Genomic DNA, 11073 nt, shown 5'->3' with positions numbered 1-11073 from the left:
CACTATATGTAGCCATTATTGGTTTCTGGAGAATAAACAGTTTTTGGTGAACTGTTATTCCATTTAACAAATTCTGTGCCTTTCTATTTATTAGTGAGACTTTACATTGCTTTTGGGGCAGCAGTGTGCACCTCTTTACATGATTTGAGGAAATTAATGTTGTTGCAAATGGGCAGGAGTATCGTATTTCTCAACTGCTAAAACACAAAACCCTATTGTCTTATTACCCACTTATTAAATTGGTCACCTATTTGGTAGAACCTTAAGCACTTTTTACCTAGTTGTACACACTTTGCAAAGATATTTTCACCCACTAAAAAATATTTTGCAATCTGATGAACAGCTTTATGATCTGATCTTTGTTTTCCTTTTTCTCTTTTTTGTGTGTAATGACTGTTCAGTTTTTTATTTTTTTATTTTGATTGACTGAAGGTCTGTTTTGAGGCAATGGTTTGGTTTTGTGAATGGGATTGAATGAGGGACCTTCAGATCTTCAGTATAACATTCTCTAAACTGAGCTATTTCAGGCTGGAGAGAAGTTCAATGTTGAATTCCCAACGAATACATGGGCCTATGCTGCTGTCGCGAGGACAAAAAGTAAATATTCTGGGGAGTACAAAATGACACCAAATAGTTAAGTCTTCTTTGATCACCTGAAGAGGAAGTTGAACCCAGGGCCCTCAGAATAACACGAGAATGCCCAAAGCCCTGACATTTGGCTTTTCTACCTATAATGCCTCAAGAGGAGCCGAGTGGCTGGATTAGTTTGAAGTAATATCCCAACTCTGGTGTGAGCAGCCCAGCATTTTGGCTTTTTTTAATTTGCATGCCCAAAGGGCTGGCTCGTTGATTTTTTTTTTACCAGTCTTCACCATCTTGTCACCATTTTCTGTAAATGAGGCAATTACTCTGTACTCTCTTTACAGTTACTGAAAGAGAACTGATGTTGTTTTGCCTTTACCTGAATAAGTTGACAGAAATTACTGGCTGTAAGCTTTCACAACATTGCATACACTTTTGTTTGATACATCCCATTACAGATACACACCCAGACCTTTTTATAAACATATAGTTTATAGTTACTGACGTATCCCTGCCAATAGCCAAAACGTTCATTAGTAAAATTACAGAAAACGGAGCTCGCTCTGTCTCTGAGTCTCGGTCGGGTCACGGTGAGAGCGTCGGACTGAATTTCTGAACGTACCCTGTGTTGATATTTTGTTGTGTTCCTGTGACCAAGTGTAATGCAACTATATGTTTATAAGGAGATCTAGGTGTGTATCTGTAATGAGATGTATCAAACAAAAAGCCTGCAGTGTTGTATAAGCGTGCAGCCAGTAAGTATGTTGTAATGTAACGAGAGAGAGGTTGCGGTTTAGAACGAGTGTATAATAGTTTCTCACACCATTGTGTTCAACAGGCTAAAATTAGTAATATTTCCACTTTTGTGATCACAACAAAAAAATATTTTCCCCTCCCTTCTTAGTAAGAGTTTGACAATTTGTTTTTAATTTCTTGTTGATATTTATTGCTGATGCGTTAGATTCAAACAAGACTTCTTTACTTATAAATTACTGCAATGAAATATATAAACACACAAATCTGTGCAGCATGTGGATAAAGTGAGCTCTTCAATCCTCTACATCATGGTGTCAAATTCAAGGCCCGGGGGCCAGATGCGACCAACAACATTATTATTTTATGTGGCCTGCGAAAGCAAATCATGCTCGTCAACTTCCGTGATTTTTGCTAAAATCTGTACCCACATTCCAAATTGTCATAATAATAAACAATAATGTTGAGATTTTGCATTTTTCTGTTACCAATCCCTTCTTCTACAGTAACTTAAACAATACTTGAACAAACTATTATCCTTGTCTTGTGATTTCAAAAGTAGTTATCCCTCAATTTGTTGTGTAATGTAATGTTGTGTCTCCAGTCAACCTCTCTTTTCTGGTGGCGGTGAAGTCTACTCATCTGTAGGGTGATCATATTTTTTAGTTGTGAGCAATGAAATATGATGTGAGCTATAAAAACCATAACCAAGGTTAGAAATCTATGCAAAGATATCATTTGAATTATAATTCCAAAACATCAAGTATGCTTCCTCTGTATTGATTTAACATTGTTTTCATCTTTTCCTAAAACACAACTGCCATAATCAGCAAATGAAAATAGGATGTTTAGGAAATCTGACCAGAAGAAATTTTTGAGTCTGAACTCAGCTGCAGGGGAATGTCTTCTCCATCGGAGTCGCAAGGGTTGACTTGACTTGACATCGTTCACGCCGACACCGACCCTTCCTCCACATCAAACCCAGTAGGCCTGCTTTTACATTTTCCATCAATGTTTATATCTATTTTTTATTTATTTTCTTATTTTGTTGTTTTTACCAGGATTTTCTGTTTATTTATATAGCACACTTACAATGTCCACAGTGCACAAAGTGCTGCATGGTTATAAAAAAAAGTATGCATATATAACATGCACATTTCATATACACATGAAAGTAGTGCTATCAAGAAAAATTTAAAAAGCGTACCGCAATAAAACACTTCAAAATAAATTGAAGGGAATATAGAATACTTTATATTCTAATATGTAATTCTATATGTAATAGAATATAATATAGAGTTTCAGGGTCTAACTAGTTTGGAAGAGGATGTGTATTACAGTATAATCAGATAAGGGGGTAGGGGTTTTATTGCAGGAAAACCCCCCCATCGGGTGGTATTTGGAGACACATCTCAAGGAAGAAAGGAACTGCGGGGAGCCACTATAAACATTGAATGCAGGAATGTGAGCCGACATCTGCAGGCGACACCTGGAGCAGAAGTCTGGAGCCAGATCAAATGGTCATCATTCTGCAGGACAACGATGACGTCAGATTACGGACCAATCAGACGACAGCGATTACATACTGGCCTGTTTGAAACATTGTATAAGTCTGGGGTAGAATCAGATAGTTTCAGTTCGACTACTTTATCTGCTAAGGATAAGATGGGGTAGTTACGAACCCAGAGCTCTGCAAATGTATAGACTCCTCTGTCAGGAATAAATTGGTTGGTTTTGATACATTGTTGTGAACGAAGTTCTTTCACGAAAACGAACACGCTTGGAACCACGGGAGTTAGGAGATTTTAAAACACAGGTTCCTTTAAATGGTGACCCCGACGTGATCCTGAAAGGACATTAGTTAAAAAGACAGAGGTGCGGGCAGGAATTCAGTTGGACTGCAAATCTCCCCGGTGCACCGAAATAAAAAAGGTGAGCGGAAGCCTGTTTGATTATATCACGAATTCTGCACATTGGAAATGGCGAAATTTGGGAGACTTGTGGTACAGTTGTTTTGTTGTCAATAGTTAATAAGACGTGTTGTTAAAATTGCATAATTAAAAGTCAGGGTAACGGAGGACCTGACGTCAGGGTAACAAGGTACCTGACAGACCAGGATCAGAGAAAATCCTGGAAGTAGGGTAACAAGGTACCTACTTGTCCCGTCGTAGACTGACTTGAAATCGGACGCGGTTTCAAATTGTAACGTTTCGGTAGACGTTGGGGATTTTGGGACCCCCAAAAACCGATTTAGAACAAGATGAGTGTGCCACCAAAACTCGGGGTTGTGAATTGGACAGTCGAGTGTCGAGGTAATGAATGTGATAAGTGTCGGATTTGTGGATTGAAAGAGAAAGGCAGAAAAAGAAACAAACAGGATTAAGAAGTGTGTGGGCAAAGTGGAAAAAAAAGGAATGTAAGTTGTTTCACGTAACAGAGAGGTTATTCTGAAAGGGAAACAAAGAGGAAGGAAAAGTTGGATGCTGCAGGGTGGAGAGAGAAAAGAGACTTGAATAAGAAAATAGAAGAGAATGAAAAATTGAGTAGAAAAATGTATGAGATTTGTCTGGTGTGCCCTGCCATGGCAGCTGTTCAGCGAAGAAAAAATAAGAGCGACAAATTCCCCCGCTAAATACAATTTACGGACCTTTCCGAAAACGGCCCCAGTGACGTCACTATAACCGGCATTGCCGGTCAAGGGGCGGCTCAAATGGCAGACCATTTGTAGAGGGGAAATAAAACTCCTATCAATTCCGCACGAGCCCGCATTCAAAAAGGTGGGTAAATGTACAAAAATTGTCTTTAAAATGTTTTGAGTTTTTACAGAAACGGCTGCCCGGACTGGCTGTTGTTGGTGTAATTTGGATCCAGGGGCTGAAAAGTTGACGGACAACATGAGCCTGGCGTGTGGTGGCATAGTGAGATTGATACGCGCCTGTTGCATTTCGGTTCACCAATCGGATGATATTTTGACACGGTCGGGTCTGAATAATGTCGAACCTGAAATTTTATTTGCCCCTTTTGCTCCTATAGTATTTGCTGTGTGACATGTTCCCGTCCTCTTCCCCAACGGTGCCGAAGCTTCCGGACTTCAAACCTCTCATGGATCCCAGTTCTCACTTCGAACATTGCATAAGTATTTGGACAGATAAGAGAGGATCACATCCCTCCCGTTTAAGAGAGGCAAATGTTATTTATAGAATAGCTTTACTTGAGACCTTGCCGGTTGAAGTTAGGACTGAACTTATTAAAGACCCTGACCTCATGAAAGGGGGAGATAGCTTTTTTAATTGTCATGTGTCACACCATTTGAAACTTTTTGTCGACAGAAAACACAAATCATCAGATGAGGTAAAGGACATGCAGGAACAACTTTTGAAGCTACAATTGGCCCAGGCCCGTAAAGTGGCCATTAAAAAAATAAATAAATAAATAAAAATGGAAGCAGAAAAACAGATGTGGATGGCGCAGGGGTCAACGAGGAGACGAGGCGGGAGTCGTGACAGAGGACACCAACGGAGGCAGGGGAAGCCCTTGCCGACCTCCAACGGACCAAGCGTGCTTCAATTGTGGTCAGTATGGACACTGGGATTGCCAATGTACTGTTTACCCAATGATTCAACAATGACCTCCAGTGGAACCCGGAGAGGCCACACCTCAAAGAGGAGGCTACAAAGCTTCATGAGGGAGAGGTGGGCGCGGCCCGGCAACAGCATCTGCAGCAGGCTCCACAGCAACAAGAACCATCTCGCCAGTACTACTGCAATGAGGACTGGTCCGAATGCCCAATGAGCCCGGAGCCGGGGGACGGAGGAAAGACAGAGCCTCTGAACCCCGCTAAGGGAAGACAACCACCTGAATGAGCTGTGCAGGGGTGCCCATGAGTCTGCCGATTACGACACCATTAAAGACTGAAATTGCTGGACAGACACATGAACATCAGTTTGTCTTCATGAAAAGAGGGGCTCCAGTGAACCTGATGGGCAGAGATCTGCTTATCAAGACCAGGGCTACCATCCTTTGTAGCCCGGATGGACTGACGATATGGTTCCCCGATGGGACCATGATGAACTGTGGAAGAAGTTATCCTCCGGATGGAACATGATACAACATGAACTTCCGGAAGCAACTGCTGACATATATTGGGCCCGACTAAAACCTGAAACAAAGGAGGGAGGCGGAGTTTACTCGGCCTTCCTGCGGTGAAAGTCCTGGATCGACTCTCTTGCCCCCTATCGTCCACCAATTGATCCTCTCCATCTCACACTGTTGTATGATAAAAATGATGATTTGGTTTACAGAGAAGCGTTTGAGCCAATACAGGGGGAAAATGGGATGCTCAATAAGTAAAAGTATTTACATAAGGAAGCAAGGTGTGGCAGCGGCCTCCACCTTGACGCCAGAGCAGAGTGAGTGGTTTATGATGAGTTTGACATCTTTTCCACACTTTTTCACTTGCACTAGGTCATAAAGCTTGAGAACTGGGACCCATGGTGAGAAAATGCCAATTGGCAAATGATTGGCAACAAGATCAAATACCCAATGTGTTGTACTCTCCCAGTACTGAATGTTTTTGTATTCAAGGTACCATGGTGGACGGAGGGGTGTTGGAGCATGTGACTTTAGCGCGATTCCATGGCAGAGAACTCTCGGACCATGAGGACGCCGCACAGCTGTTGAGCTCGCTGCCGGACTCATTGTGGTCCGAGGGTCCTGCAGACGGGGGTCTGTGTACATCCGTGACTCCGGTAACATTCGAGGTAAACCCGACTGCTTTTGTTAACGTGCCGTAGTATACTTGTAAACAAGAGGCCATAGAAGATATCGCGGAAACCCAAATTCTGAAATCCCAATGCTTTCGTCCATAAATGATGTTATGAAACCCTCCGCTCAAGCTGCAGAACTGCTGGCCAGGTGCGGGGCACTAGAGTTATCTGAAGGTCAGAGTGTTACTATTTATTAATGGTGCTGAAAAAAGTAGCAGGCTAATAAATGGATGCTGAAGGAAAATATGTTGTTAAACGGGATCAGTTAATTGACTTTCTCCCTGCAGTAACAGTTGATGTGGTGCGCGACCTCCAGGAGGCGGCGCCGAAGGAAGACAAGCGTAAGTGGCAAGAGACAGGTGCTGAGTATGATGACAAGGAGAACCTAGGAGACTGATGTTACCTACAGGAAAGTTATGTGTCAATGCTGAAGAAGCTGCGCTTTTGGTGGCACCCTTATCTTCTGTGTAAGGTAAAAGATTTTTGTGTTTTTTGTGATATATGTCGAGATATCAGTGTTTGCCCTACAACGAAGAGGGAATTGCAACACACTGAGATGGGCCGAGGCCTGAATTTATGTGGTGGTAATGGACTGAACCGGCAATGGTAGTCCCTGTCCAAAGCATAAGGTACTTATTAATAATTGTCGGCACTTTTTCTGGATGGCCCAAAGGCTATCCTTGTGCAAAAAAAAACGTGCCGTCTGTCGACAAAGCGCTGGTTAACCATTATATTCCAACGTATGAGCTTCCACGAGTAATCAGATCGGACAAGTGATTCTACTTGTCCCAAACATGTCCTGCGCAGGCCTCTATTGTGAAAAAAACGTGGACTAAGTGTGAATGGTATAAATATTCGGTGCGATACGTTTTATAAATTGTGTACACAATATAAAGCAAACCTTAGAACTTTGATGAATAAAATTATATGACTATATATGTAAAAAGGTATAAAGCGCTTCAAAGGGTACCCATTATATTTATTAACTAAATAAATAAGGCATACATATTGTATGTATAAATAGGTATGCATATGATATTCTGGAAGATAAATTAAATAATAGATAAATTAAGACGTGTGCCGGACGGATGTGATCAAGCAGGAGTGGTATCGTGACTTTCTATTTCCGGGTCAGCAGAGCGGACCAGAGCGGCTCTGCGTGCCTGGGATAAAAGCCTGACAACAGTACGGGAGGTTTGTGGTCTAAGAAAACGCTTCGGAGTTTGAATAAATGACGTGCAAGTTGCTATCTGAGCTGGTGAATGGGATTTGATATATATTGCTTAGAGAGGGGGCGGCACGGTGACCAACTGGTTAGAGCGTCAGCCTCACAGTTCTGAGGAGCGGGGTTCAATCCCCGGCCCCGCCTGTGTGAAGTTTGCATGTTCTCCCCGTGCCTGCGTGGGTTTTCTCCAGGCACTCCGGTTTCCTCCCACATCCCAATAACATGCATGGTAGGTTAATTGGAGACTCTAAATTACCCGTAAGTGTGAATGTGAGTGCGAATGGTTGTTTGTTTGGATGTGCCCTGCGATTGGCTGGCAACCAGTCAAGGGTGTACCCCGCCTCCTGCCCGATGATAGCTGGGATAGGCCCCAGCACGCCCGCGACCCTAGTGAGGAGAAGCGGCTCAGAAAATGGATGAGTGCTTAAAAGAGCACTTGAAGTGAAGGTGCACCAAATGGTTTATGAAAGGTCACAGGGGTCCTCAGCTGGGGGGGGGGCAGCTTTACGACGGGCGTGTGTGAGTTTTCCGAGTTTATGGTATTGCAAGGGCCAGGGAGATTTACAATAGGATCGTTTAATTAATGCATTGTATAGAAGCCTGGTCTGTAGTGGTTTAGGTGTTATGGTTCAACCAATAAGTGTGCTGTGTTCAGTTTTGTCTGTGTGGTGTATGTGAGAGGACATTCACTCCTGGGTCCAGGTTAATGTTATTGTCTGTGAAGTCTCGATTGTCATGTCATGTTAATTGTTTATGTTTTGTGTTTAATGTTTGTGTCGTCTTAATTAAAAGCAGAAATGGAGCACTACTGAGCTGGCTGACAGGAGTAGTGAACGATGTGATCACGTGAAAGAGACTATAGACCTTTAGTTACCAATGAATAACGGTCTACAGACTGTTGAAAGACTGATTTGTTGAAATAACATTATTTTACAGGACGCCCAGGAGGATGGAGCTTGATAGTGTATTGCATGATGTTGGTGTGCTGACTTAACGCTGATTTTATGTGATGTGGTTTATCGACATTAACACTTTTGTGAGACAAATTAACAATTGGTTGGGGAATCATATCAATGTTGGGTGACAATTGCCGACTTGTCCCTTCTCTGGAGTATGTATACAGGAATTATGTAGTCCATCCCTTTGGCACGGGTATCTTTTGCAGAGTTGTGATTAATTTATATAAGGGTTTGTTTGCAGGTCTGGTCAGGGGCCTCTCCGACGAAGGAGACGACCTGCTTGTTTGTGTATGGTGTTGTGTGTGGGTACTGTGTTTTGGTGTTAAATTAGTCATTTAACAAAGGGGGAAATATGTACATCCTGTATGTCTGGTCAAAGAAGGTTATAATCATGACTCTGGTGATCTCCCTGATTACAGTTACAGGAATCTATTTTGGAATGCCTTCAATACAAGGAGAAAGAGTAACAAAGAGGGCCGTGAAGCCAGCAGGGGCCCTAGAATTGAACTACACATTGGGGGAAAAGACGTTGGAGGCAAGTGATTATCCACTCGAAACCGGGATACTGGGAGCCGACGAAGATTAGGACAAGATCAAATTGGAAAGAGTTAGTATGCACTCAGTAACCCCGAGGGACCGACATCCCGTATTATTGACCTTGTATGATATAACTAGCACCCCGTGGAGAGAGTGGGGTAGCGACCTTTACAGTCTTGACCTTGGGTATAGATGTCTCAGGGACTGATCCACTAGGACAGATTATTATTAATTGGATACGACCGACAAAAAGTTCATCTAGTCCGATAATGAGAAAATTTGCTAAGATACCAGCTTCAAAAAATGAGGATCCAGTGGTTTTTCGAACCTCTAAAGTGACGGGATACGACCTGAATAATGACTCGGTCAAAGGATCGGTAAATAGTCATTTAGTACAAAAGGCAAAGGGACGAGTGGCAGGACTTAATCTAGGTAATTATTGTCTTAAAGAGATTACTATGGAAGGTAGGGACGCAGGCAAAATCTATCAAAAACACTGTCTTGTTTGTGCTACGATGAATAACCTCAATTGGATTGTAAACCCTGTGGTCCAGGAAAATTATACTCCTGCTACTAAGTTCAAATTGACCTGTGCCTACCAGCTGATGACTAATGACAACCTGGAGGGTGAGTGCCAGCACTGGGATCAGGTTTATCCTCTGACTAAGGTGAAAGGTGCTCCCCTCTATAATGTCAATATAGGGGAGGGGTCCCTTCCCTTCCCTACCCTGCATCACACAAAATAAGAGTAAGGTAACTTTGGGCCCAAATAAAAAACTTTCCTGATCAATTGGCCACCTGGATCCACAGTTTTGTAAATTCACACTTTTTATTGATTGTTAGGATGCGGCCCGATTAAGTAAGATGAGGTCTGATTTGTGGTGGATGTGTGGTGTTGTTCTGTTGTGGGACTTCCTGCCTGGGGAATGGACAGGCACTTGTGCATTGGTTTCTATGATAACCCCCACTGTGATCAAGCCTCTCTCTCAGCAGGAGATCAACCATATGGGGAATTTCACCTGGGAGAGTGGGGGGTGTTAATTCATTTTCTCAGGAGACTTGTTCTCAGGTTTGCTCTCAAGGCCTTTGAAGAGAAGAACCCCCACTGCCAAGATCTGCAGCTGCCGTTGAAAGAGGACGGGGAGACGATGAGCGCGCTCGCTGCCTTGATCGACGCCTTTGTATTCACAAATTTTTTCAATTTGCTGTGTTTACATTAGGTTTTGTTGAGTTTTGTCGTGAAATAGGCTGCAGGTATAGGGGTTGTTGATCTTCTGATTATCAGAAGATCAACTTGGGGGATTGAAGGGAATATAGAATACTTTATATTCTAATATGTAATTCTATATGTAATAGAATATAATATAGAGTTTCAGGGTCTAACTAGTTTGGAAGAGGATGTGTATTACAGTATAATCAGATAAGGGGGTAGAGGTTTTATTACAGGAAAACCCCCCCATCGGGTGGTATTTGGAGACACATCTCAAGGAAGAAAGGAACTGCGGGGAGCCACTATAAACATTGAATGCAGGAATGTGAGCCGACATCTGCAGGCGACACCTGGAGCAGAAGTCTGGAGCCAGATCAAATGGTCATCATTCTGCAGGACAACGATGACGTCAGATTACGGACCAATCAGACGACAGCGATTACATACTGGCCTGTTTGAAACATTGTATAAGTCTGGGGTAGAATCAGATAGTTTCAGTTCGACTACTTTATCTGCTAAGGATAAGATGGGGTAGTTACGAACCCAGAGCTCTGCAAATGTATAGACTCCTCTGTCAGGAATAAATTGGTTGGTTTTGATACATTGTTGTGAACGAAGTTCTTTCACGAAAACGAACACGCTTGGAACCACGGGAGTTAGGAGATTTTAAAACACAGGTTCCTTTAAAATGAAATAAAACCATATTGAAAAATCTAAATGTCAATGGCAGTTTTGCACAAGGTCATTGAATATGGACTACGGAAGAAATAGGAGGGAGGCCTGTTGACTGTCTCGCCCTTATTTTGTGAAAAATAATCATCAACTTGCCTATGCTATTTTCAACATCACACAAAGTGGTGTTGACCAAAACTTGTTTTGATAAAACTCTCTTTTTTCGAGCTGAGCATTCTTGTGGACGACCACATTCCGATGTCCCTGTTGGACAATCAGTCAAGCACTTAACGCATTCAGGTCTGTGTACCGCTAATCTGGCAAAAATGGCTGCATTTACAAAAGAAAGGTGGATGATTGTAGGCCATT

The 11073-nt window shown here is 42.5% G+C and overlaps 1 long non-coding RNA gene across 1 annotated transcript; it reads left to right on the top strand.

The window, feature by feature from the left end:
* Positions 1 to 2573: 2573 nt before the first annotated feature.
* Positions 2574 to 10633, top strand: LOC133484099 (uncharacterized). Its single transcript, XR_009790288.1, has 2 exons — positions 2574 to 2698; positions 10257 to 10633. It is a non-coding gene; the product is annotated as an uncharacterized LOC133484099 (long non-coding RNA).
* The last annotated feature ends 440 nt before the right edge of the window (positions 10634 to 11073 follow it).

Source organism: Phyllopteryx taeniolatus, chromosome 9, assembly GCF_024500385.1.
Source record: "Phyllopteryx taeniolatus isolate TA_2022b chromosome 9, UOR_Ptae_1.2, whole genome shotgun sequence".
NCBI classification, from domain to species: Eukaryota; Metazoa; Chordata; class Actinopteri; order Syngnathiformes; family Syngnathidae; genus Phyllopteryx; species Phyllopteryx taeniolatus.
The sequence above is the reverse complement of the archived record's forward strand: the minus strand, read 5'-3'. Positions and strand labels throughout refer to the sequence as shown.